General features: G+C 43.5%; 1 protein-coding gene across 1 annotated transcript in view; it reads left to right on the top strand.

Annotated features, from left to right (window-relative positions):
* LOC115221640 (fibroblast growth factor receptor-like 1) overlaps nt 1–27,500 on the top strand; it is an 85,557-nt gene that overhangs the window by 11,636 nt on the left and 46,421 nt on the right. The window lies entirely within an intron of this gene.

The raw sequence follows: 27,500 nt of genomic DNA, 5'->3' as shown, positions 1-27,500 counted from the left end.
TGGATCTCGACAACGGTGTTAAAACAGCGACCTTTCAGCTGCATTTTCATCTTGGGGAAGAGATGGAAGTCCGCAGGTGCTAAATCTGGCAAGAAACTCACGAGTGAGGAGAGCTTGGTGACTGGGTGTGTTGTCATCGTGAAGAGTCCAATTCTTCACGATGACAATGCACCCAGTCTTCCATTGTGACGACTGCTGCTTCGTCTCAGGGTCGCACCCATAGACCCAACTCTCATCACTGGTGATGATCCTCGACATGAAGGATGGGTCATCAGCGGCATGCTGACAGAGATCTTGACAGACATCGACGCAATGTTCTTTCCTGTCCATGACAAAATCGCATTCTACTGCATACACGTGATCACAAAAACACAAATTTCACTACTTGCGAAGTAAACACAACAATGTCACTCAGCACACGGCCTCATGAAGGTCACTGCTAGCTCTCCCTGCACACACAACCGTGTGCTGCCATCTGTTGGTGTACTACAGAACTAGTCTGGGAACTCTTTGATACCACCTTGTATATATGTATGTATATGTATATATCTATCTATGTATGTATCATCATTATCATCATCATCATCATCGTTTAACGTCCGTTTTCCGCGCTAGCACGGGTTGGACGGTTCGACCGGGGTCTGGGAAGCCAGGGGCTGCACCAGGCTCCAGTCTGATCTGGCAGTGTTTCTACAGCTGGATGCCCTTCCTAACACCAACCACTCCACGAGTGTAGTGGGTGCTTTTTACGTGCCACCTGCACTGGTGCCAGAGGGGTCTGGCATCAGCCACGATCGGTTGGTGTCTTTTATGTGCCACCGGAACAGAAGCCAGTCGAGGCGGGGCTGGAATCGGCCACGTTCGGATGGTGCTTTTTATGTGCCACCGGCACAGAAGCCATTTGAGGCGGGGTTGGCATTGGTCACGTTCGGATGGTGCTTTTTACGTGCCACCTGCACAGGTGCCAGAGGGGTCTGGCATCGGCCACGATCGGTTGGTGCTTTTTATGTGCTACTGGCATGGAAGCCAGTCGAGGCGGGGCTGGCATTGGCCACGTTCGGATGGTGCTTTTTATGTGCCACCGGCACAGAAGCCAGTCGGGGCATTGCTGGCATCGCCACGTTCGGATGGTGCTTTTTATGTGCTACTGACACAGAAGCCAGTCGAGGCGGCGCTGGCAACGGCCACGTACGGATGGTGCATTTTATGTGCCACCGGCACAGGTATCACAACTACTATTTCCATTGATATTTATTTCGATGTTCATGTACTTGACTCAACAGGTCTCCTCAAGCACAGCGGGACGTTCTGGGATCCAGGGTACTTTGAATGGGCAGGGGCTATGCGGAACTGGTGCAGGATGCAGCCCGGGTCTTTGCAGTCACAGCATATCTCTAGAGATCTCGGTCCTTCGCCATTGCCTCAGTGAGGCCCAACGCTCTGAGATCATGCTTGACTACCTCATCCCATGTGTTCCTGGGTCTACCTCTCCCCCTGATTCCTTCAACTGTTCGGGAGTGGCACTTCTTCACACATCTCTCCTCATCCATCCGCAGTACATGACCATACCATCGCAAGCGTCGCTCTTGCACACCGCATCTGATGCTTCTTATGCCTAGCATTTCTCTCAGGGTGCTTACACTCTGTCGTGCATTCACACTGACATTAAACATCCAGCGGATCATGCTAGCTTCATTTCTTTCAAGTCTACGCATGTCCTCTGCAGTCACAGCCCATGTTTCACTACCATGAAGCATGGCAGTTCACACACATGCATCATACAATCTACCTTTCACTTTGAGCGAGAGACCCTTTGTCGCCAGTAGGGGTAGGAGCTTTCTGAACTTTGCCCAGGCTATTCGTATTCTAGTGGTGATACTCTCTGAGCATCCACCTCCACTACTAACTTGGTCACCCAGGTAGCGGAAACTATCAACTACTTCTAGTTTCTCCCCCTGGAGTGTGATGGAATCTGTTTTCTGAGTGTCTGTGGTGTCTATTGTCCCTGTGCATCTGCCGCACATGAAAGCTATCTTATCAGTTAATTTCCCTTTGATGTTGCTGCACCTCTTATGCGTCCATAGCTTACATTGGGTGCATCTTATGGAGTTTCTACCTACACCTTTCCTACAGATCAAGCAGGGCCACCTGCCCGATGGGGTGTGTGCTGAGTTCGCCTTTCTGCTTACTATAACTTTGGTCTTTGCTACATTTACTCTAAGGCCCTTTGATTCTAACCCTTGTTTCCACACCCGAAATTTCTTTTCTAGTTCCGGTAGTGATTCTGCTATGAGAGCCAGGTCATCAGCATAGAGGAGCTCCCAGGGGCATCCTGTTTTGAATTCCTCTGTTATTGCCTGGAGGACTATGATGAATAAAAGGGGACTGAGGGCTGAGCCTTGGTGTACACCTACTTCTACCCGGAATTCTTCACTATATTCGTTGCCAATCCTAACCTTGCTGACAGCCTCTCTGTATAGAGCCTGTACAGCCCTTATTAGCCATTCGTCAATCTCCAGTTTCTGCATTGACCACCAGATAAGGGATCGGGGGACCCTGTCAAAGGCTTTCTCCAAGTCCACAAAAGCTATGTAGAGGGGTTTATCTTTAGCTAGGTACTTCTGCAGTTGTCGGACCAGGAATATAGCATCAGTGGTGCTTCTACCTGGCACAAAACTGAACTGCATCTCATCTAAGCAAATTCTCTCCCTAATGAGATGGGTTATGACCCTCTCTGTGACCTTCATCACCTGATCCAACAGTTTAATACCCCTGTAGTTATTTCTATCTAGAGCATCACCCTTACCCTTGTAGCAGTTGACTATGGTGCTGCTACGCCAGTCATTGGGTATGACTCCATTATGAACTACCTGGTTAACAATATGGGTGACTAGGCCATAGCCCACATAACCAGCTGTTTTAAGCATCTCAGCAGTGATACCTGATGGGCTGGGGGCTTTACTTGGTTTCATACCCTTAATTGCCTTAACTACAAGGGAGCTGTCTATTTGGATAGCTGGTCCCTCTACTGGGTCAACATTTGGCAGGCTCTCCTCCTATATGTATATATATATGTATATATATATAGATAGATAGATAGATATATAGATATTTCCGCCATTATCCATCATGTAGGCACACGTGTTCCACGGATTTGTTTCCATTCTCTCCAGATTTTTTTCTCTCCTCTTTCCGACGAAGAGCCATGCTCGAAACGTAAATATACTTTTTTTCCATCTTATACTGAGTGTGAATCCAATACATTCTATATGTACGTCCTCATGATTGTTGTTGTTTTAATTTTAATTGTCCATTACATATGGCATCTCCTGGAAGGACCGAGTACCAAACGGAGTCATCCTAGAACAGACTAATATGCCAAGCATGCATGCCCTCCTCGTGCGGAGATGACTGCGCTGGCTCGGACACATCTGCCGCATGCAGGACGGTCGCATGCCTAAAGACATCCTGTACAGCGAACTCACCACGGGATCCCGACCAAAGGGACGTCCACAGCTACGATACAGGGACGTGTGCAAGCGCGACCTGAGGACTGCCAACATCTGTTGGACACGTGGGAGGTAACAGCTGCTGACCGCTCTGCCTGGCGTCGGACAGTGCGGAAAGGCGTTTCCATGGCTGAGGAAAGGAGAGCACAGCAGTGGTCGGACAGGCGGGACAGGAGGAGGACAACTGCAGCAACACCCCACACGTACCCATCGATGTTCGTGTGCAGCAACTGTACCAGGGACTGCCACTCTAGAATTGGACTGTTCAGTCACAGCAGACGCTGCTCATCATCAAAGTAGGCCCCACCCTTGGCGCGACCCATTCATTCTCCTCATTCAGCAGTCTTTCATAATGGCTTCTCCAAGCCTCTTTCTTTTCACCAACATTAAAAGCAAGTGCCCCATCGTACATGCGGACACATTTCTCTACTGTAACATCAGTATTTTCTCTCACACACTGTCTGGCAATCCGAAATACCTCAGCTCTTTGGTCCTCACGTCGCTGGACATTGGCAAACTTCTTCTATTCTGCTACATCTTTGGCTATGTATACCTGCCGCCCAGCCTCCCTTTTGGCTACCTGGTACAGTTCCCTGCTACCCCCATCCCTCCAGGCTTTCCAGGCCTGTCTCCTTGCACTAATGGCTTTGTCATATATATATACAGTATATATATCATGGTATTGTGTTCTTTGTGTTACTTTTTTAAAACTGTTTACACTGTTTTACTTTGCATTATGTATGCATATATATATATATATATATATATATATATATATATATATATATATATATATATATACAGAGAAAGAGAGAGAGAGAGACTATGAAGCCTTTGATAAACATAGTCACATACATAAACATTCTTAAAACCATATAAACATACATGGAATGTGATGAAGGTATATACACACTATACACACTGCAACCCATAACAAGACACCCACCACCACATCACCAACCTTCACCCCATCCCATCCCACCCCCACCTTCTCTAAATAGACAAAGATGTTTGAAGTGAAACTTCCCTCTTTCTAAACAGGGGTGACAGTTGGTGTATATACATGTGTATATGTATGACGGTGTATATACATGCATGTATATATACGTGTGTGTATGTGTGTATTTATGTGTGTGCATACTTATGTATGTACATCAATAATACATATATATATGTGCGTGTGTGATGTTTATATGTATCTACTTAGTATATGAGTGTATATGTCGTGTGTATATAATACATGTATGTATACATAATATGATGTGTGTGAGGGTAAGGGTATATATAAGACTATGCTAATACAGTGTGTATGCTTGGGTATATCTGAACCAACCACAGCCACTCAGAAGCCACTGTTTGAGTTGTATTCCCTCAATATACCCCACAGGGGCTACCCCCTGGGTACCACACAATTGTAATGTACAGTATTTCTGTTATGAAGCTGTAGAAAACATCTTATAAACAGACTTTCAAGATTAATTAAAAACATTCTGGGATCAAAATAATACACACATACGTGACCCAGAATCTGAATGAGTCAGACACTCGTGCAGCGCTCTGCGAAACTCTATGGGTGTGAATCAAACTGTTTTGAATAATACATGTAACTCCTACTAAATGTGTTGAGTGCCCTATTCTTTCGGCTGTCTACTCACTCGTATATATATATATATATAGTCATGGTGTACAGTGGTAAGAAGTTTGCTTCTGAACCGCATGGTTTTGGGTTCAGTCCCACTGTGTGGCACCTTGGGCTAGTGTCTTCTAAAATAACCTGGGTCTAACCAAAGCCTTGTGAATGAATTTGGTAGACAGAAACTGAAAGAAGCCTGTTCTATATATGCACACACACACACACACACATATACATATACATGTGTGTGTGTATGTGTGTTAGTGTCTCCTTGTGTTGACATCACATGATAGTTGTAAACGAGTGTCACTGTCATACAAGCAGTGTCATTCAATTCCAATCTTCTGCAAAGACATGTCTGGTCTGGGCTGGGGGGGGGAATATTATCTTGCTTGGAAACAGGTGAGGGTTGGTGACAGGAAGGGCATCTGGCTGTAGAAAATCTGCCTCAGTTAATTCCACCTAACCCATGCAAGCATAGAAAAGTAGATGTAAAAATGATGATGATGATGATGATTGTGTAAGAGAGAGAGAGGAAGTAGAAGGGAATGTTGTGTAGATTGTTAGTAATCTTGGAGAAACATGAACCATTGAAGAATTTACGCGAACCTTTGGTGGCACAGGGCCAATATTTGCTGCCAGCGAACTTGATGGCTTATATGTCATTTTATACAATACATATATACATACATGCATACATACACACACACATATACACACAAACATATATGCATGCATACATATAAACACACACACATATATATATACACACACGCCCACACACGTATATCTATATTTGCATATACAAATATATCATCATCATCATCACTATTTAACATCTGCTTCCCATGCTGTCATGGGTTGGACAGCTCATCACAATCCAAGTCAGTTCTTATACAACAATACTGTATGATTAGATTTTAGTCAGAAGACAACAATTCATTTGTTTCCTTTTGAACTTGGCTTTCTACGGCTGCTGCCATGTCCTTCCTATCTCCGACCACTTCACAGAGTGTCCCTTGATGGGTTTTATTTTGGCACCAGTATCACTGAAGTGACCTCTGACCCTTCTAAGGATACAGAGTCCTCACTACCCTAAAATGTGTTCATAGAATGGTGGGGACTGAATAGATAGATTGACAGGTAGGTAGGTAAGTAGGTAGGTAGGTAATTAGACAGACAGACAGAGAGAAAGAGAAGTGCACACATGCATACACACAAACACATAGAGGTTGGTATATATACCCCAGGGGTATATAAACCTAACTTCAGTTACCACTTGCGTATATCAAACTAACTTCAGCTACCCTTGGAGCATATCACAGTTGTGATATACCCTGGAGTATAGCACAATAACACAACTATTCAGAAGCAACTGTATCAATACACACACATACCCCTCTGTGTATGTGTGTGTGTATTAATGTCACCACTGATTGTCAGTCAATAATACAGATTGTGCCAGAAACTACATTAACAAGATGATAATGTTGTTGTTAATGGTAACGGTCAGCTGGTTGGTATCGAGGGTGTGTCGCCATGAGAGGATTTAGTACCAGACAACAATACCTATGGCACCATTGAACCACCACCACCTCTAGTACCCCCACTAACCCTACCATTTCCAATATTCCTAACACCCTCACACTACCTCCATCATCCCCACCACTGTACCTCTACCCCTACCTATAACACACCCACCCCATTAACAGTATCTGTAAGATACCCATCCACTTATTCACACTATCACACTGACTGATTCTACCTGACAAGTAAGTAGACATCAAAATACTTCATCCACCCCTAACGTATATCAACCTAACTTCAGTTTCCCCTAGGGTACATCACAGCTAGTCAGAAGCAACTATCAATTCTACCCAAAATCATTTTATTTTCTCTCACTATACACTCCCCTATCTTATACACACCATAAGGTGCTGTTGTAGAAAAACTTAAATATAAGGCATACATACATGTCTGTATGTACATGCATACACACATATATACACACTCACCTCTCATATCATCAAGGTATTTGAGAGGGTGGTGAGATCTCGAATAACCCAATTTCTGGAAAGCAACAGACGGCTGATCTCCAACCAACATGGGTTCCGTAATGGAAGGGACTGCCTAACGCAGCTCCTGCATCACTTTGATGACATTTTGAGAGCTTTGGGAGAGGGCTCCAACACCGATGTCATCTACCTTGATTTCAGTAAGGCCTTCGACAGGGTCGATCACAAGATCCTATTGAAAAAACTATCCAACATTGGTGTCTCTGGAAAGTTACTGAAATGGATCAAGTGCTTCCTGACAGACAGATCTCAACATGTTGTAGTTGAAGGGGTAAAATCAAGCCCAGCCAAAGTCAGTAGTGGCGTTCTGCAAGGCACTGTGCTGGGCCCACTTCTTTTCATCATTTACATTAACGACATTAATGACATCATCAAGCACAGCAACATAAAAATCTTTGCAGATGATTCCAAGCTACAGAAGGTCATAAATGAGGCGAGTGACCGGACATGCCTTCAGTCAGATCTACTGGCTGTTATCCAATGGGCAGAAAAAAACAATATGCTGCTGAACGAAGATAAATTTGAGTTAATCCACTTTGGAAAAGAGGATGCCCTGAAACTCCCATACCCCCTTCCTTCAGGTGAAACTCTCGCGGCGTCCAACAACATCAGAGACTTGGGAGTAATTGTGGACAACAACATAAGCTGGGCCACTCATATAAACACCAAAGTTGACATGGCCCGCAGAATGTGTTCCTGGATTCTCAGAACTTTCCAGTCGAGAGATATCCACACCATTATCCTTCTCATCTCCACTTTTGCCCGACCCCACCTTGAATACTGTTGTCCACTGTGGTCTCCCCACACAATACAAGGTATCATAAAAGTTGAAGGAGCTCAAAGGGCAATCACAAAAAAGACAGATGGCATGACAGGCCTCGACTATTGGGGTCGACTAGAAAAGCTAAAACTTTATTCTCTCCAACGTCGTCGTGAGCGCTACATCATCTGCATGATGTGGAAAATATTCCATCAGCATTGCCCAAATGATGTTGGCATCACCTTTAAGGTACATCCAAGGCTTGGGCCCCGTGCCATCCGCCCAAAACAAAAATTGCACTCTCATCTCATAACAACAATACGGCACAATTATTTCACCTCAATTGTCCCCGCTCTCTTTAACATTACACCAAAACACATTAAAACAGAAACTGACCCTATAGGGTTCAAGAAGTCTTTGGACAGATTCCTTCAAGAAATCCCGGATAAACCCCCTACACCCGGATATGTCTCTGTAAACAATAACTCTCTACTTGAGTGGACCATAGTGCCCAAATTCTGACTTGAAAGACTTCACCAGGTGGTGCTATTAAGTTAGACATGGCCTGGGCCAATAATGGCCGAAACCTATCAAAGTATCAAAGTATAGACACAAACATACATAGACACACTTATATACACACTCACACATACATACATCTGTATGTACACATATATATACACATGTCTGTATGTACACCCATAGATATTTATGTTCATACATATGTACATAAATAAAGTACATAAATAAAGTACATGTATGGATATAGATATGTACTTGCATATGTCCACATAAAACAGTTTAAAGGTCACTGCAAGATCTTGACTAACCTGGGGCTAAATAAACAACAGTTGATTTCAGTGAACTTTATTTTATATCCAGGGTTGTGATTTGATCTCAGTGCAAGGGTGTTCAGCTCATAATCGTATGGTTGTGAGTTCAATACCTGGCAGCACAATGTCTCCTTGAGCAAGACACTTTATTTCACATTGCTCCAGTCCACTCAGCTGGCAAAATGAGTTGTACCTGTAATTCAAAGGGCCAGCCTTGTCACATTCTGTGTCACACTGAATCTCCCTGAGAACTACGTTAAGGGTACATATGTCTGTGGAGTGCTCAGCCACTTGCACATTAATTTCACGAGCAGGGTGTTCCATTGATCGGAACAACTGGAACCCTCGTCATCATAATCGATGGAGTGCCCATCCATCTAATCAGTGAAGGCCCCTTTATAAACGTTGCTGCCCACAGAACATGGCCCTTTTTCCACACACTCACCCCAACAGAACAGACCTTCCTCTTGTGGCCCTAAAATCAGAACAAAACCTTTTCCTCTGTCCATGTTTCCCTTTTACATGGTTTTTACTCTGGGAACAGAATATTCTGGATTCTTCAGCTCGTCTTTGGAACAAACTAGGTTTTAGTGGAGAATGGCATCAAACCAATTGAGCAGTTTTCTCCTACATGGAGTTGGCCATCCAGATTTACTGGCATTGCACATACCATTAGGACAAAAGTTTTAGGATCATAAATACTTCCATTTTTTGCGTGAACATTTTGTCGTCACCTCTTCCTTGAGTATCAGATTATGTAAAAATGCCTTTATTGTAACAGCACAATTAAATGCACGCTAAAATTATGGACGTAAACACCTGCTAACCTTTATTTTCTTCTTGATCACAGTAATAAAACACGTGGAGAATAAGGGGCAAAACACAAAAAAAAAAGAAAAAAGAAACAATACTCTCTATAGTTTCACTCTGTTCGTCCACAACCCTATTCACAAGTACTGTTTATAGTCTGCCCATCCTTGATTTCTCTCAAAGTCAAGGTCACTGTTTGCTAGTTCTATCAACACCATAGTAAACATTTGAACTCTCTTTGACCGACCGTTCTTCATCTCACTTTATGAAAACAGTAGCTGCTGCTACAGCTATTACTACCGCTGCTATCAGAATTTACTGCTGCTACTACTATCGCTACAAGTTGATGATGACACCGAGATGTTTCTCCCCGTATCCCTTTCTTTCTCTGTGTTGGGAGAAAAGAGAAATTACAGTAAAAACATCCCTCAGCCCCCTCCACGTCAAATGAATTAACCGTGTGTGGAATTCCCTAACAAGTGCGTGCATTATAAACACACCAACCAATGTGGAAAGCGAAAACAGCTAACAGCATAACAACAACAAATAATAACATCTCATTTATCTGTATCTTCACTTTTTTTCTTCTTCTTCCTTTCTTTGTTTACCTTGCACCACAGTACGGATGGGCAGACAGAACAAAACTGCCACGGTATCATCCGCGGATGAGCCATGCGACAAAACTGGTCGCTGTCCTACAATAAGAACGTTGCCCGGCAAATCACATCTGTCATCTATGCACAAAACTCGAAAATTCCTTCCGAAATAGATGGGTTGAATGCAGTAACTGTCGTGTTTCGATCTGCTTTCAATGTGCCACAAACTTTCAGAAGATCCCAGGTCAAAAGAAAGGACACCATACTTCTATGATGGATAAACTCTGGGAAATGGTCCAGCTACCAAACTGGTCGTTTCATTGCCTGACTTGTGTGGCGACTTGTGTGTCCCCTGCCACCATTGCTGCTGAACAGCAACAAAACCCGACAACCGTGTCCTCCGCTGCCATTGCTGCTGAACAGCAAAAACCGACTACTTTGTCTCCCAAAACCAGCCCTGTTGATAAAGAACAACAGCAAAAACTGAATCCGCCCGTGTCTTCCTCCCCTGTCACTCTTCAACAGCAGCAACAAAAATCGGCCATTCATGTTGATGAACAACAAAAACAGAAACTTAAACCCCCTATGCCTTCCTCCCTTATTGCTCTTGGACAACAAAAATTAATCATTCCAGCCGAAGTACATCAGCAGGTACAAAAACCAACCATGCCCTCCTCTCCTGATGCTTCCCAACTAAAACGGAGATCGACCATCAGCACAGAAGTTGCAGAAATTAGACGAATGATTTCCGCTTTGAGTCGTGAGGTAGCAGGACTCAGAACCAGTGTCTGTCCAAAAACTCGCAGCGAAGGGTCATATAGGAGTGCCCTGCTCAGCAACTTACCTGTAGCTCGTACAGAACCTCAACGCATCGAGGGAGTTGCTGAACCGGCCACTCATGAATAAATAGCAATCGGAGTGCCGGAAGATGTGGCAGATCTGCAGGCATTCATTGGAAACACAGCTAGGGATCTCAGCTGTGTCCCTCCAAAAAGTGCTTCCCGCCTTGGCCGACCGGGATCCAAACCCAGGCTGATCAGGCTGTTGTTTACGGGCTCTACTGAGGCGCGGACATTCCATCTGGCTGCTGACAGAGCTCGGCGTGACAACATTATCAACTTTAGAACACGTCCTGGCCTACCACCCGATGTACGCCCAAAGATAAGATCCATGGCTTCCCTAAATCGCAACTCTGTGCCACGGGAGAGTTTTAGCCTCCGCGATGATGGGCAGATCTGGAAATTCGTCAAGTCTGGTGAGTCGTGGATAAGGGATGCCAGTTGGACTGAGCAGACTACACCCACAACAACAACTGGCAATGCAAAAATCTTGGGAAACTAACCAAGAACAATCAGCCATCCCCTGTATATCATCATCTGAAATCCAGATATAAACTGCTGTCCTTGAATGCCCGTAGTTTATGTAACAAGGTGCATCTTTTTGTCTCCTACGTCAAAAGTATCAACCCAGATTTCATCACAGTCACGGAAACGTGGGCACACTCTGCACTCTGTGATGGAGTTTTCAGCATAGCCGGCTACAACCTGTTCCGCAAAGACCGCATTAATCGCCGCGTGGAGGGGTGGTGTGATGATTTATGTTCGATCAAGTCTATCGGCAATCCCTGTGATGATTTGAACCAATCTCAGCAGGAGGTATTTTTCTGCAATGTACACATGACCATGTCAACACTTCTGCTCGGAGTCGTTTACCGTCCTCCAAATTATCGCCAAGACACACAGCTTTTTGATATCCTCAGGGCGGCTGCCATGAAAACAGCCACATATGTGTATGTTGCGGGGGACTTCAATTTCCCTGAGATCGACTGGGAGGCCTTCCGTTGGCCGCAAAGTGCAGATGATTTCCTTGAACTGGTGCTGAATTCGAATTGGTCCCAAGTTGTTACCTCCCCCACAAGGGGTAACAACACTTTGGATCTGCTACTTACCGCTTCTCCTGAAACAATCATTAGTGTCGCTACCGAAGAACCTTTGGGTGACTCTGATCATTCCATGATCATGGCCGACTTGTCTCTGATTGGTTGTAACAAAAAACACAACCATCTTCAGATTGCCCGCTTTGACTAGAATAAAGCAAGCTGGAGCTCTTATTGTACTGAGCTGCAACGCCCGAACTGGCACGAATTTTATGCCTCTGGAGATGTGGACACTATACTCCAGAACATTCTGAATTCAATATGGGCAGCATGTGCAGCATCAGTACAATGCAAGCACAAAAAACCACCCAATAGTGCAATTTGTGAGACTGCAGCAGTCCGACTTGCCAGGAAAGAACGCCGTAATGCTGAATGGGAATACAAATTGCACAAATCAGAGAGCAACAGGAAAAAGCGCAATAGGTCAGCCAAAATAGGTCAACTTGGGACCTCAAGCAGGTGACAAAAAAGGCAGTGCTTGAATTTGAACAACGCATTGCAGCTAACCCTGACAGCAAAGGGTTCTGGAAGTATGTGCACTCAAAGCAGAGACCCCACTCTCCTGTTGGTCCCCTTCGCAATCCCCACACAGGACAGATTACTGGCAATCCCGAAGAATGTGCAGAAATCATTGCTGGATGCTATGCCGGCATCTTTACTGTCGAAGACCAAAATGTTCCATCATCATCACCACTGACATCGGACTCTATATATATCTTCTATGCAATTTACACCAGCAATGCTGCAACGCCACCTAAAGAATAAACGTAATTATGCCTCTCCTGGTCTCGATGGTGTTACATACCTACTTCTCAAATGCGGTGGGTACTTTCTTCTAAGCCAACTTTCTCTACTCTTCCAATTCTGTCTTGACAATGGTGTTACTCCAGAACAGTGGAAAACTGCCAGTGTCATCCCTCTGTTCAAAAAAGGCGACCACACATCGCCTGTCAACTATCGCCCCGTCAGTCTTACCAGCTGCATCGCCAAACTGATGGAATCCTGTATCAGAAAAACCCTCTGGAACTTCTGGAAGTCTCATAGCCTCATCCAGCCGTCACAATTCGGATTTATTCCTAACTCCAGCTGCTGTAATCAACTCATCGAGTTTCTTGAGGATGTTACCCAAATCACTGATCGCGGATCCTGGGTGGATGTTGTTTACCTGGACTTTGCTAAGGCTTTTAACTCTGTGCCACACAAAAGACTTATGGTGAAGCTTTCTGCGTTGGGTGTAAGAGACGAACTCTATAACTGGTTAAAGTCCTTTATTTTCGGCCGAAAAGAGGTTGTCACAGTTCTAGGACAGCACTCTTCGCCCTATGAGATGACATCTGGTGTGCCGCAGGGATCTGTTCTTGGCCCCCTTTTATTTGTTGCATATGTTAATGACATAGATGCCAACTTAAAGAATGCCACAATGCTGAAATATGCAGATGACATCAAGCTGTACCTCGAAATAAAGAGGTCAAATCCTATACACTATGGATCTCTATTGCAAGCAGACCTGGACACAATGCAGCAGTGGATCATGGACCGGCAACTCAAGCTGGCTGTGGACAAATGTACCACCATGCATTTTGGGAGGAGAAACCCAGCGTCCACCTACTCCCTCCACAACACTAGTCTCAAAAAGTCTTCAAGTGAACGTGACCTGGGTATTATTGTCGACAGTGATTTGCGTTGGACAAAACACATCACCAAAATTGTCAAGAAGGCTGAGGGTGTCTTGGCATCACTTACCAAATCCTTTGTGAGCCGCTCTCTGGCTATCTATCTGCGGCTTTATATAGCTATGGTAAGACCTCACCTGGAATTTGCATCACCGGTCTGGAACCCCTATCTTGCCCAGGACATCAATCGTCTAGAAGCTGTTCAGCGACGTGCAACCAAAAGAATACCCTCCATCAGGCATTTGCCATATCCTGAACGCCTTACTTCCCTGGGCATGGACACATTGAAACTCCGACGTCTGGCAGCTGACCTGGCAGACACCCATAAAATTATCAACCATCGCACAAACAATAACACTGAGCACCTCTTCAAACTCCACCCATCTAACACCCGTGGACATATTTACAAAGTAAGAAAACAGCACAGCTCCCATGACTTCAGGAAACATTTTTTCATGCTGAGAGTTGCTGAAGCGTGGAACAAACTGCCGGCATCGGTTGTTAGTTGTCGGAGCACTGCATCCTTCAAGACTTCCATGCTTCCTGAGATTCGCCAACACTACACTTGATTTTCTCCCCTCCATACACACACAAGCATGTTCACTTTCCAGACATTTCTACATTACTGCATGTACTTTATATGCACTTTCTGACAAGTTGTGGTGCACCTGAGCACTGTATACAATAATTTCATTATTATTATTATTATTATTGTGCAGGTGCCACATAGAAAGCACCCAGTACATTCTGTAAGGTGTTTGGCGATAGGAAGGGTATCCAGCCATGTAAACCATGCCAAAGCAGACAAATGGAGACTGGTGTAGCTTTCCGGCCTTGCCACCTCCTGTCAAACCGTCCAACCCATGCCAGCATGGAAATTGGACGTTAAAGAAAGATGATGATGATGGTGCATGTGTATATACACTCATACCAGTTGACATACATCTACACAAATAGACAGTCACACATGTACTCACACACACACACACACCTAACTATGTATTCATTATCAGCACACATGTAGACTGCTGTTTTCCCTGAATGCCTACATGTTCTTCACTATTTTTTCATCAAACATGGCTTCCCTGTCCAGATTTTATTATTTCTCAACACTGAAATAGATTTTTTTTTAAATCCACAGATTTTGTGTCATTTGAACTAGCCTTGGTCAACCATCACTAGTGGTGGCCACAAGAAACTCTACCTACATCAACATGATTTACTATAAACATGTGTACACAAATATATTCATACTTATATTACTGTGAAGTATAAATCTTACAGAGTGTGTGGACAAGCCCTATACTGCTGGTGGGTAGGTGGGGGACAAATAGTCATACAAACTATAAGGGTACATCCTACAATGGGGAGGGGGGACATTTGCTACATTGATTTATGTAAAGATATCTGTTTAAGGATCTTGACCCTTAGTCCCCTAAATATATGTATATTTAATTAACATTGTTTATTTTCAGCTGATACTTGCATGTTTGTAATTAATATATTAAAACTGCATTTTATTTAGATTTATTATTATTATTATTCTATAGTCTTCTCCATATTTTGTTGTTTGTTTTCCTGATTTCATTATAAGTTAATGTATTGTTATTTCAAATATTTGCAGATATTAATCTTTCCAAAAAAGGCAAAAAATTCTAGAAGCAACAAAAGATTTTGAAACGTATTTTTGTTGGTAAAAAACAAATATTGTATTACCTCTAAACATTTGAAATTAGTTTCTATTTAAAATTTCACCGAGGATCTCATAACTAATAACTTCATTTTTTACTTAGGAGCATAGAAACACTTTGTGGGTTTTCTTTTATTCTTTCTAAATCATAAAATCACAAAAATCTTAACATTTTCCTTTTGTTTGAAGGTGGCTTTCTCGTAAGAGATTCGTTTTTACAGCCTTAAAGTGTAGGGGAGATAACTGCCTACTCTGTATTCGAAATAAACTTTGTCTAGAGAAATAATTTTTTAACAGGATTTTTTATTTTCCATACCAGGATCTCTACCTGAAAATTTATAGCATTTGGAACAACAACAATAATAAATTTGTTTCTTTTAAGCAACAGCTATGATAAGAAAAAGAATGTTTAAAAGAATGAGTTTTTAGCTAAGCTAAAAATTAAACAACTTAATTTCTTCGTTCAAGACATTCCAACATTCTCAATAATCCAGTCTTTTTGTAAAGGAAATTATTTTAGGCAGATACTGTGTAGTTTAAGGAAAAAGGATTAACTGATCAATCAAATGTTGGATTTTAAAATCTTTTTGAGTCCTTTTTTTCCCCGTTATTCTAACTTGCATTGCATGAAACTGTCAAGCATAACATTTTTGCTTTTCCGACTGCAAATTTTTTATTCTGCAACCCTGGCTGCTTCTAACTTTAATCAATGTTGTTTTGCTTTTATGTGGAGAAAATTTAGAATTTTTAAATTTTTTCACATTACCTATTGTTTCACATTCCATCAAGTTAATTTCAGAATTGTAAGGCACCAAACTACTTACATGTAGTTCTCCCCACAAATCATTTATGTCTATGTGCTGCTTTTTTTCATTGTTACATTTTTTTAAAGTTAAGATTGTTAACAAATATATAAAAAACAAGTTACACCGTTGCTACAGGCAACTTCCCCTGAGCAACAGTGTCTTCATGTCTTTTTTTGTGCAAGTATACTCTCTGTCACACAAAACAACTGACCGAGTTTTAAATTTCTTAACTCCTTTCACCTCTTTCTTTCTATTTGCTAAATCACAACAGCCATATGCATCGTGTGTGTGAGTGTGTGAGAGAGAGAGGGGGGGAGAGATCCAGATTGATATTTTATCCTTTGCTTGCTTCAGTCATTGGACTGCAGCCATGCTGGATTACTGCTTTGAAGAACTTTTAGTCGGACTCCAACCCAGGACTTATTTCTCTTTCCATTTCTGATACTTGTTCTGTTGGTCTGTTTTGTGAAACTGCTAATTTATGGGGACATAAATACACTGACACTAGTTAAGTGGTGGTCACACACACACAGACCCCCTCACACACACACACAGAGGCTTGTTTCAGTTTCTGTCTACCAAATCCACTCACAGACTTTAGTTGGCTTGAGGCTATAGTAGAAGACACTTGCCTGAGATGCCAGCAGTGGGACTGAACCTGGAACCACATATCTATATTTTTTGCTTTCTCTTTATACAAATTAAGATACATTTAAAATAATAAATTAATTTGTGCAGCAGCAGCAATAATAATAATTGGAGTTAATATTTTTAAGGGATCATATCATCAATGAATGTTATGGTAATGGGCATCCCCTAATTTACTGCAGTTGCTGTTTAAAGTTTAGTCATTTAACTTCATCGTTGTCCTATTAACAGGAAAATTTAAAAATTAATTCTGAAGCGATGATGAAGCTAAATTACTTTGTGATGTTGCCTGATACTGAAACTGTAATCTAGTGCATTATTGACGGATATTTGTCCTCATCTTGTTTGTTGTTAACACAACGTTTCGGCTGATATACCCTCCAGCATTCATCAGGTGTCTTGGGGAAATTTCGAACCTTGGTTCTCATTCCTAAGGTATTTTTCAATGTTATTATCATTACTATTCAGGTCACTGCCTGGAATCGAACTGGGAATCTTGGGGTTAGTAGCCTGTGCTCTTTCCCACTACGCCATATGCCTGTGGGCAATTATGGAGTGAATTTTAGGGCTTATAAACCTAATATTTTTCTATTCTTCCTTAATACCGGTTCCCATATGTTGCTCATATCTGCACTTGGTTTGCTTAGGAGGTTGTTGTGTCCTAGCATTTAAGCTGCTTCTTTTAGTTTTCGTATTTTCCAGTGGTGTTCTCTGTCTATTATTTTAACTTCATCCCACAGGGGGAGGGTGGTCTCCATTTTTATATACAACTGTGTAATCTAGCGCTACACAAAATGGATGGCACTTGGTGGTGGGTGGGGTTGGGGGAAAATTGCACATCGGTGTGGTGGGTGGGGAGAGGGACAGACTTTGTTTTTCCGTCTTAAACCTTGAATATATATTTGGATTTTGTTGTTCATAATCACAATGGCAGTAATAATTATAATCATAATAAACTTGAAAGTATGTAAACAAAGCCAAATGTGTGTGTGTGTGTGTGTATGATACATGCAAGGAAATTATAAGCCATAAATTAAAGTATATTTTGGCATTAGAAAAGGGCACCCAACCATAGACACCATGCCACAACAGACAGTCTGGGCCCCTTCCTGGCTGGCCATCTTCTGTCAAACTGTCCAACCCATACCAGCATGGAAAACGGATGTTAAACAACAATAATAATGATGATGATGAGTTTAAAAGATATTGTTCAAATTTGTGGGCATTTCCATACATGTACCTGTAGCATCAGCTAATATCTTGACTTGTGTGTTCATATGTATGTAAATGTACCTGGTTGAACATAGTTGATTCTAGCTGTGAGGAGGGTGGGTGTGCTCATTTGTTAAATGTCATAATCTGTGTCTAACCAGATGTGTAAACTGATCCATGAGCAGTGAATTCAAGATGTATGAACACCTCGAACTATAAATTGGAATATACAACTATAAATTTCAACTGGTAGCTTCAGGGCATTGACCCAGTAGAGGGACCAGCTACCCGAATAGACAGCTCCCTTGTAGATAAGGCAATTAAGGATATGAAACCAGGTAAAGCCCCCGGCCTATCAGGAATCACTGCTGAGATGCTTAAAACAGCTGGCTATGTGGGCTATGACATAGTCACCCGCATTGTAAACCAGGTAGTTCACAATGGAGTCATACACAATGACTGGTGCAGCAGCACCTTAGTCAACTGCTACAAGGGTAAGGGTGATGCTCTAGATAGAAATAACTACAGAGGTATCAAACTGTTGGACCAGGTGATGAAGGTCTCAGAGAAGGTCATAACCCATCTCATTAGGGAGAGAATTTGTTTAGATGAAATGCAGTTCGGTTTTGTACCAGGTAGAAGCACCTCTGATGCTATATTCCTGGTCCGACAACTGCAGGAGAAGTACCTAACTAAAGATAAACCCCTCTACATAGCTTTTGTAGACTTGGAGAAAGCCTTTGACAGGGTTCCCCGTTCCCTTATCTGGTGGTCGATGCGGAAACTGGAGATTGATGAATGGCTAATAAGGGCTGTACAGGCTCTATACAGAGAGGCTGTCAGCAAGGTTAGGATTGGCAACGAATATAGTGAAGAATTCCGGGTAGAAGTAGGTGTGCACCAGGGCTCAGCCCTCAGTCCCCTTTTATTCATCATTGTCCTTCAGGCAATAACAGAGGAATTCAAAACAGGATGCCCCTGGGAGCTCCTCTATGCCGATGACCTAGCTCTCATAGCAGAATCACAACCGGAACTAGAAAAGAAATTTCGGGTGTGGAAGCAAGGGTTAGAATCAAAGGGCCTTAGAATAAATGTAGCAAAGACCAAAGTATTAGTAAGCAGCAAGAGGTACTCAGCACATACCCTCTCGGGTAGGTGGCCCTGCTCAATCTGTAGGAAAGGTACAGGTAGAAACTCCATAAGATGCACCCAATGTAAGCTATGGACACATAAGAGGTGCAGCAACATTAACAGATAAGATAGCTTTCATGTGCGGCAGATGCACAGGGACAATAGACACAACAGACACTCAGAAAACAGATTCCATCACACTTCAGGGAGAGAAACTAGAAGTAGTTGATAGTTTCCGCTACCTGGGTGACCAAGTTAGTAGTGGAGGTGGATGCACAGAGAGTATCACCACTAGAATACGAATAGCCTGGGCAAAGTTCAGAAAGCTCCTACCCCTACTGGCAACAAAAGGTCTCTCCCTCAGAGTGAAAGGTAGATTGTATGATGCATGTGTGCGAACTGCCATGCTTCACGGTAATGAAACATGGGCTGTGACTGCAGAGGACATGCGTAGACCTGAAAGAAATGAAGCTAGCATGGTCCGCTGGATGTGTAGTGTCAGTGTGCACGCAAGACAGAGTGTAAGCATCCTGAGAGAAATGCTGGATATAAGAAGCATCAGATGTGGTGTGCAAGAGCGACGCTTGCGATGGTATGGTCATGTGCTGCGGATGGATGAAGAGAGGTGTGTGAAGAAGTGCCACTCCCAAACAGTTGAAGGTATCAGGGGGAGAGGTAGACCCAGGAAGACATGGGATGAGGTAGTCAAGCATGACCTCAGAGCATTGGGCCTCACTGAGGCAATGGCGAAGGACCGAGATCTCTGGAGATATGCTGTGACTGCAAAGACCCGGGTTGCTTTCTGCAGCAATTCCACATACCCCCTACCCATTCAAAGTACCCCGGATCCCCAAAGTACCCCGGATCCCGTTGCCCCCGTGCCGCTGGCACGTTAAAAGCTCGAACCGATCGTGACCGATGCCGGACCCCCCGGCCCCTGTGCAGGTGGCACGTAAAAAGCACCCACTCCACTCACGGAGTGGTTGGCGTTAGGAAGGGCATCCAGCCGTAGAAACTCTGCCAGATCAGACTGGAGCCTGGAGCGGCCCCTGGCTTCCCAGACCCCGGTCGAACCGTCCAACCCGTGCTAGCGCGGAAAACGGACGTTAAACGATGATGATGATGATGATGATATATATATATATATATATCATCATCATCATCATCATCATCATCATTTAGCGTCCGCTTTCCATGCTAACATGGGTTGGACGGGTCAACTGGGGTCTGTGAAGCTGGAAGGCTTCGTCAGGCCCAGTCAGATCTGGCAGTGTTTCTACGGCTGGATGCCCTTCCTAACGCCAACCACTCCGCGAGTGTAGTGGGTGGTTTTTACGTGCCATCTGTACAGGTGCCAGACAGAGCTGGCGAACGGCCATGAACGGATGGTGCTTTTACGTGTCACCGGTACGGGGCCAGGCGATGTTGGCAACGGACACGAACGGATGGTGCTTTTACGTGCAAACCGACACGGGGCCAGACAGAGCTGGCAAACGGCCACGAACGGACGGTGCTTTTACGTGTCACCGGCACGGGGGCCAGCCGAGGCTGTCAATGAACACGAACGGATGGTGCTTTTACGTGCCACCGACACGGGGCCAGACAGAGCTGGCAAACGGCCACGAACGGACGGTGCTTTTACGTGTCACCGGCACGGGGGCCAGGCGAGGCTGGCAACGAACACGAACGGATGGTGCTTTTACGTGCCACCGACACGGGGGCCAGGCAGACCTGGCAAACGGCCACGAGCGAATGGTGCTTTTACGTATCACCGGCACGGGTGCCAGACGAGGCTGACAGCGGACACGAACGGATGGGTCACTTAACCCCTGCTTTCTGATATATGATTTGATTTTGATTGTTCTCACTGGTCTTGCCGGGTCTTCTCGCACACAGCATACTTCCATAGGTCTCGGTCTCTGGTCATTTCCTTGGTGAGACCTAGAGTTCGAAGGTTGTGCTTCACCACCTCGACCCAGGTTTTCCTGGGTCTACCTCTTCCACAGATCCCCTCAACTGCCAGGGTGTGGCACTTTTTCACACACCTATCTTCATCCATTCTAGCCACATGACCATACCAGCGCAATCGTCTCTCTTGCACACAACATCTGATGCCTCTTAGGTCCAACTTTTCTCTCAAGGTACTTACACTCTGTCGACTATGAACACTGACATTACACATCCAACGGAGCATACTAGCTTCATTTCTCGCGAGCTTACGCATGTCCTCAGCAGTCACGGCCCATGTTTCACTGCCATGTAGCATGGCTGTTCGTACACACGCATCATACAGTCTGCCTTTTACTCTGAGCGAGAGGCCTTTAGTCACCAACAGAGGTAAGAGCTCCCTAAACTTTGCCCAGGCTATTCTTACTCTAGCCGTTACACTTTCAGCACACCACCCCCACTACTGACTGGTCACCAAGATAACGGAAGCTATCAACTACTTCTAGTTTTTCCCCCTGGAAAGTGACGGAAGTTGTTTTCTGCAGATTTTCAGAGGTTAATGCTCCCGAGCATCTGCCACATACAAAAACCATCTTCCTAGTTAGCCTTCCTATGACATTGCTGCACCTCTTATGTGTCCATAGCTTACACTTGGTGCATCTTATAGAGTTTCTACCTACACCTTTTCTACAGATCGAGCAGGACCATCTACCTGAAGGCGTTTGTGATTTGTCTACCTTCCTACTTATTACGACTTTGGTTTTAGCTAGGTTGACTCTAAGGCCCTTCGATTCTAAACCATGCTTCCACACCTGAAACTTCTTCTCCAGTTCTGATAATGACTCAGCAATTAGAGCAAGGTCATCAGCATAGAGGAGCGCCCAGGGGCATGTATATGTAAAGGGATACGAGCTGGGACAGGAACGCAAAACATTTGGAGGACGATGCAAGGGGCACGGACGGGACATTCGAAGCCTTCAATCTTCAGTCAAGAACCAGATCATCCTCGCAATTTCGGCTGATTAATCTTGAGATTGCTTCAACCTGGCCAGCCTCAAGGCTTCGAATGTCCCGTCTGTGTTTTTTTGTGTCGTCCTCTAAATGTTTTGCGTTCTTGTCCCGGTTTGTATTTTTTTACATATACATATATATATAGCGGCACCCGTACCCTTTTTGGTCTTGTATGTAAGTATATATATATATATATATGGAGGTGGGGAAAAAAAGGATATGTGCTCCTTTTGGATGAAGCCATGGGAATATGAGTCAGGTCAAGAGGGATAGCACTCTTGTGGTAAGAAGGAGATTTAGCGATCTAAAAAGTTGAGCTATTTCCTGCGTCAAATTATATTTTCTGATTATTATTTACTGAAAACCACTTTGGGATGCACATTTTGAAAATCAAATCTGTTTTTTTTTTTCCTCAAGGATACAGTTTCAGATATTTTGTTGGGTATACACACACATACATACATATATACACTCCTACTTTACACAAACACACACACATATAGTGTGATCGTTGCCAGAGTGACTAACTGGCTTCCGTGTCGGTGGCACGTAAAAGGGCACTATTCGAGTGTGATCGTTACCAACACCGCCTTACTGGCACCTGTGCTGGTGGCATATGTAAAATGATTTGAGCGAGGTCATTGCCAGTACCGCCTGACTGGCCCCCGTACCGGTGGCACATAAAAAGCACCCACTATACTATCAGAGTGGTTGGCGTTAGGAAGGGCATCCAGCTGTAGAAACTCTGCCAGATTAAGATTGGGGCCTGGTGCAGCCATCTGGTTCGCCAGTCCTCAGTCAAATCGTCCAACCCATGCTAGCATGGAAAGCAGACGTTAAACGATGATGATGATGTATGTATGTATATATATATAAATATATATATGTATATATATAAATTTTTTTTTCTTTTACTTGTTTCAGTCATAAGACAGCGGCGATGCTGGGGCACCGCCTTGATGAATTTTTAGTTGAACAAATCGACCCCAGTACTTATTTTTTAAAGCCTGGTACTTATTCTATCGGTCTCTATTGCCGAACCGCTAAGTTACGGGGACGTAACAAGCTATCGCCGGTTGTCAAGCGGTGGTGGGGGACAAACAAAGACACACACACATACATATATATATACGACGGGCTTCTTTCAGTTTCCATCTACCAAATCCACTCACAAGGCTTTGGGCAGGCCGAGGCTATAGTAGAAGACACTTGCCCAAGGTGCCACGCAGTGGGACTGAACCCGGAACCATGTGGTTGGGAAGCAAACTTCTTACCACACAGCCACGCCTGTGCCTTGTATATGTATATATATACATATATATATATATATATATATATATATATATATATATATATATATTATATATAATATATATATATATTATATATATATATATACAATATATATATATATACATATATATATATAATATATACATATATATATACATATATATATATATATATACATATATATATAGCAATAATAATTCTCTAAACGAGGTATAGACAGTAACTGCTCCATAACATAAGGGACGTTAGCCATCCGAATGTGGCTAGGGACAGGGCAGGGCGGTGGGGGTGTTACTGATGCATTTAGCCCCAGGCGATCATCAACGTCACCAGAAGGGCTGACGCCATCACGGCGTCCTCTAGCCTGCAAAGGGAGATCATTCCCCGAAGAAGCGGATGCCACATACGGACCCAGGTTTCAAGGTGTTTGCCTATTGTCAACGTATGGCAGGCACTGCCCCTCGACGAACGACTCTCTGTGCAGGCTATCTATATAAAGATTTTCACAGTAAATACATTTACTGATGTAGAAAATCTGTTCGACAGCAATAATAATTCTCTAAACGAGGTATAGACAGTAACTGCTCCATAACATAAGGGACGTTAGCCATCCGAATGTGGGTAGGGACAGGGCAGGGCGGTGGGGGTGTTACTGATGCATTTAGCCCCAGGCGATCATCAACGTCACCAGAAGGGCTGACGCCATCACGGCGTCCTCTAGCCTGCAAAGGGAGATCATTCCCCGAAGAAGCGGATGCCACATACGGACCCAGGTTTCAAGGTGTTTGCCTATTGTCAACGTATGGCAGCCACCGCCCCTCGACGAACGACTCTCTGTGCAGGCTATCTATATAAAGATTTTCACATATATATATATAATATATCCACTCTTTAAAGCACTTTATTCCAGCCTCCCTAAAACATTCTCAGTTAAAAGCCATTTCACTCCCTCCCCTCACCTTCCACATCTCCCACCACCCTCTCCATCAATTTGGTTTACCATTCTGTCTTCATGGAGACCAGTCTCTGGAAACTTCCAGCACCACATCTGTTAATATAGGCTTTTAATTCATCACATTATCAAAGATTTATGTTTGTGGAGGTGGTGGTGGCAGAGGTAGGAGGAGGGGCGATGGTGGTGGTGACATTGATATGATGAACATCATCATCAACACCATCATTGCAATATGCTTTGAAGGACATTTAACTGCTGTTTATAGCTTGTTGAACAACCCCACAGACTTGACTTTTCATTTTTGTTAGTCGCGCAAGCTCCCTCCTGGCACTTAATCTGGTATACAGTGCCCTTGGTTTACCATTTACATGTGGGTTTGTCGAACATACTGCACAATTACTTTGACAGGTGATTCTATCAAATGGATATGATCTGCATAATGCCGATTTGATAGTCCTACCTGTCTTTTCTACGACTTTAACTTTTAGGCCCGTAGTGCGCAGGACTTTCTTGAATGCCTTACTTAGCTCGTTCTTAGGTGTGGCGTCAACGAACATCACTCCGTGAAATCTCCTGTTATCGTACCAAGTAACGTTTCTCATCTTTTTGTTGGTGTCCCTCTCTAACCTATTCCAGAACTTGTTGCGGTACAGGGGGCATATACCGTTTTCGTCGTTCCTTAGAATGCGTTCGAATCTAGCTTTCGCTCCTTTGTACACTCTGACTCTATCGTCTTGTGTGTATCCGGAGTGTTGCATTCGGAATATGTAGTGCTGGATGTGTTGTTGTCGTTCTTGTGGTTGGCATAGTGGTGATACATTCCTCATTACTCTAACTAAGTCTGCCACTAGGATGTTGAGTTTGGCAGTATCTGACATAGCTGAGTCACTACGGATTACTAGTGGATTAGCCATCGGTTTCTGATAGTGTGAGTGGAGTATACAGGGTTTAATGGTACCATTAACCATAGCATCTTCCATCCATAGCTCAGTATCTAGGACGGGTAATCGTTTACTGGGGTGTTTAGAGGGGTAGTCTATGGTAAGTTTTATATTGCTGTGGATAGAGTCAGTTATGTGTTGTATAGATGTCATCACCTGTTCTTCACTTGGTAGAGGGCCCATACCTGTGTCTGTATTATATTTCACAACAAGGTTAATGTCGTCGACGTAACGAGAGTACATAGCCAAGTGGATGTTACGGTTTGCTAGGCACTGTTTAAAACGCTTGTCCCACCATACCATGAAGAGGTTAGCAACGTCACCGGCGATCCCCACTCCAATAGCACCGCCTTTCGTTTGCTTATACAGTTTGTTGTCAAATTTAAAAATATGTGTTTTTAGCGTAAATCTCAGGCTGACACCGATAGCATGTGCGATGGTGGTTCTAATATCGTGTGCACTTGAAGGTGGGTAGTCCGGCTTTGTCCATCCCTGCCAGCGCTCACAGTGAGTCTTCCTGTAAGCTGAGGTAATGGTAGGTGGTCTACCGCGTTTGTTACAGGTGGGACAAGCATATAGAAGGTTATTGCGCGACAGGTATTCATTGGTACACGTCAGGGCCAGGAAGAGCCCTAGTTCATATACATCCACATTCTTAAATATCATACCACTCTCACTAACTATTTCTATACATTTATCGACAGCAAAGTCTACATCGATGGAGGGGTATAGTGATACCACATCCATGCTACCCACGATGTAGTTCTTGAGGTCACACATGTTGTTGCATTCGCGGATCCTGCTAAGTAGGTCCTTACTAACCCAGAGTCATACATAGGTGAGACTTCTAGAAGCATCAATGATAGGTTCAAAGAACACCTGGACAACTACATTGAAAGGAAGCCAAACTCCATCTTCTACCAACATGCTGTAGACTGCCACAAGGGATCCTTAGGGAAGCTTAAGTTGAACATCCTATCAACACATCCCACCGATGCAATGTTGAGACAGGTCACAGAAGCTGTTTGTATACAAGAATACAAACCTACTCTCAACCGAAAGTCCGAATGGAGTAACATCCAGATCCCATTCAGAAGGACTATTCTATAACCACCCCTCTCTCTCTCTCCCTTTTACCTGTAGTCCTTACATACAGGTTGCAATGCGTATGTGCAGTTATATACAACGGTATGAGTGGACGTTGTTTGATACGTACAGTTGCACTTAGGCGTTGTACCCATTCACGGTTAGACGATGATGAGAGGAACAAACACACACCCACACATATATATATATGTGTGTGCGTCTATACAAACATATATGTGAATATGTATACAACCTTCAGCAAAGTAACAGTCATGTACACAACTTGGACGGACACATGCCAGTACACAGACATACGTTCACATACACATACACATGTACACACTGACACGTCGGCCCATTCTCCTAGGCACTCACATACATACGTAGCACATGAATACAAACATACATACATACCTACGTATGGGCATACACACGTACATACGCACGTACATGTAAGCACACACATACATGGGCACATGCATACGAGCGCGGATACATACATACGCACATGCGTACGTATGTACATACACACATACATACACAAATACATACATACATACATACATACATACATACATACATACGCACATACATACATACATACATGCATACATACATACATACATACATACGCACAATAGTAAAACATTAGTTCTGTGATATAGAGATATAGATCTGATAATAGATTTTAGGGTATAGTTTTGGGAGTAAGCATCGTAAATCACTTTCTAGCTTCGGGCCGTAGGAAGTTGAAATTTGATAGCTTTGTGATGAGTGGTCACTCTACATCCATCCATCGCTACAGGTTTATAGCTTTATGTTTTATAGAGTGTATGTGCGTGCATATACACACACATACATATATACATACATACACACATACATACATACATACATACATACATACATACACAGGCGTATGTACGTACATGCATACGTACATACATACACACAT

The sequence above is a fragment of the Octopus sinensis genome, linkage group LG18 (genome assembly GCF_006345805.1).
Source record: "Octopus sinensis linkage group LG18, ASM634580v1, whole genome shotgun sequence".
NCBI classification, from domain to species: domain Eukaryota; kingdom Metazoa; phylum Mollusca; class Cephalopoda; order Octopoda; family Octopodidae; genus Octopus; species Octopus sinensis.
This window is presented reverse-complemented; position numbering and strand designations above follow the sequence as displayed.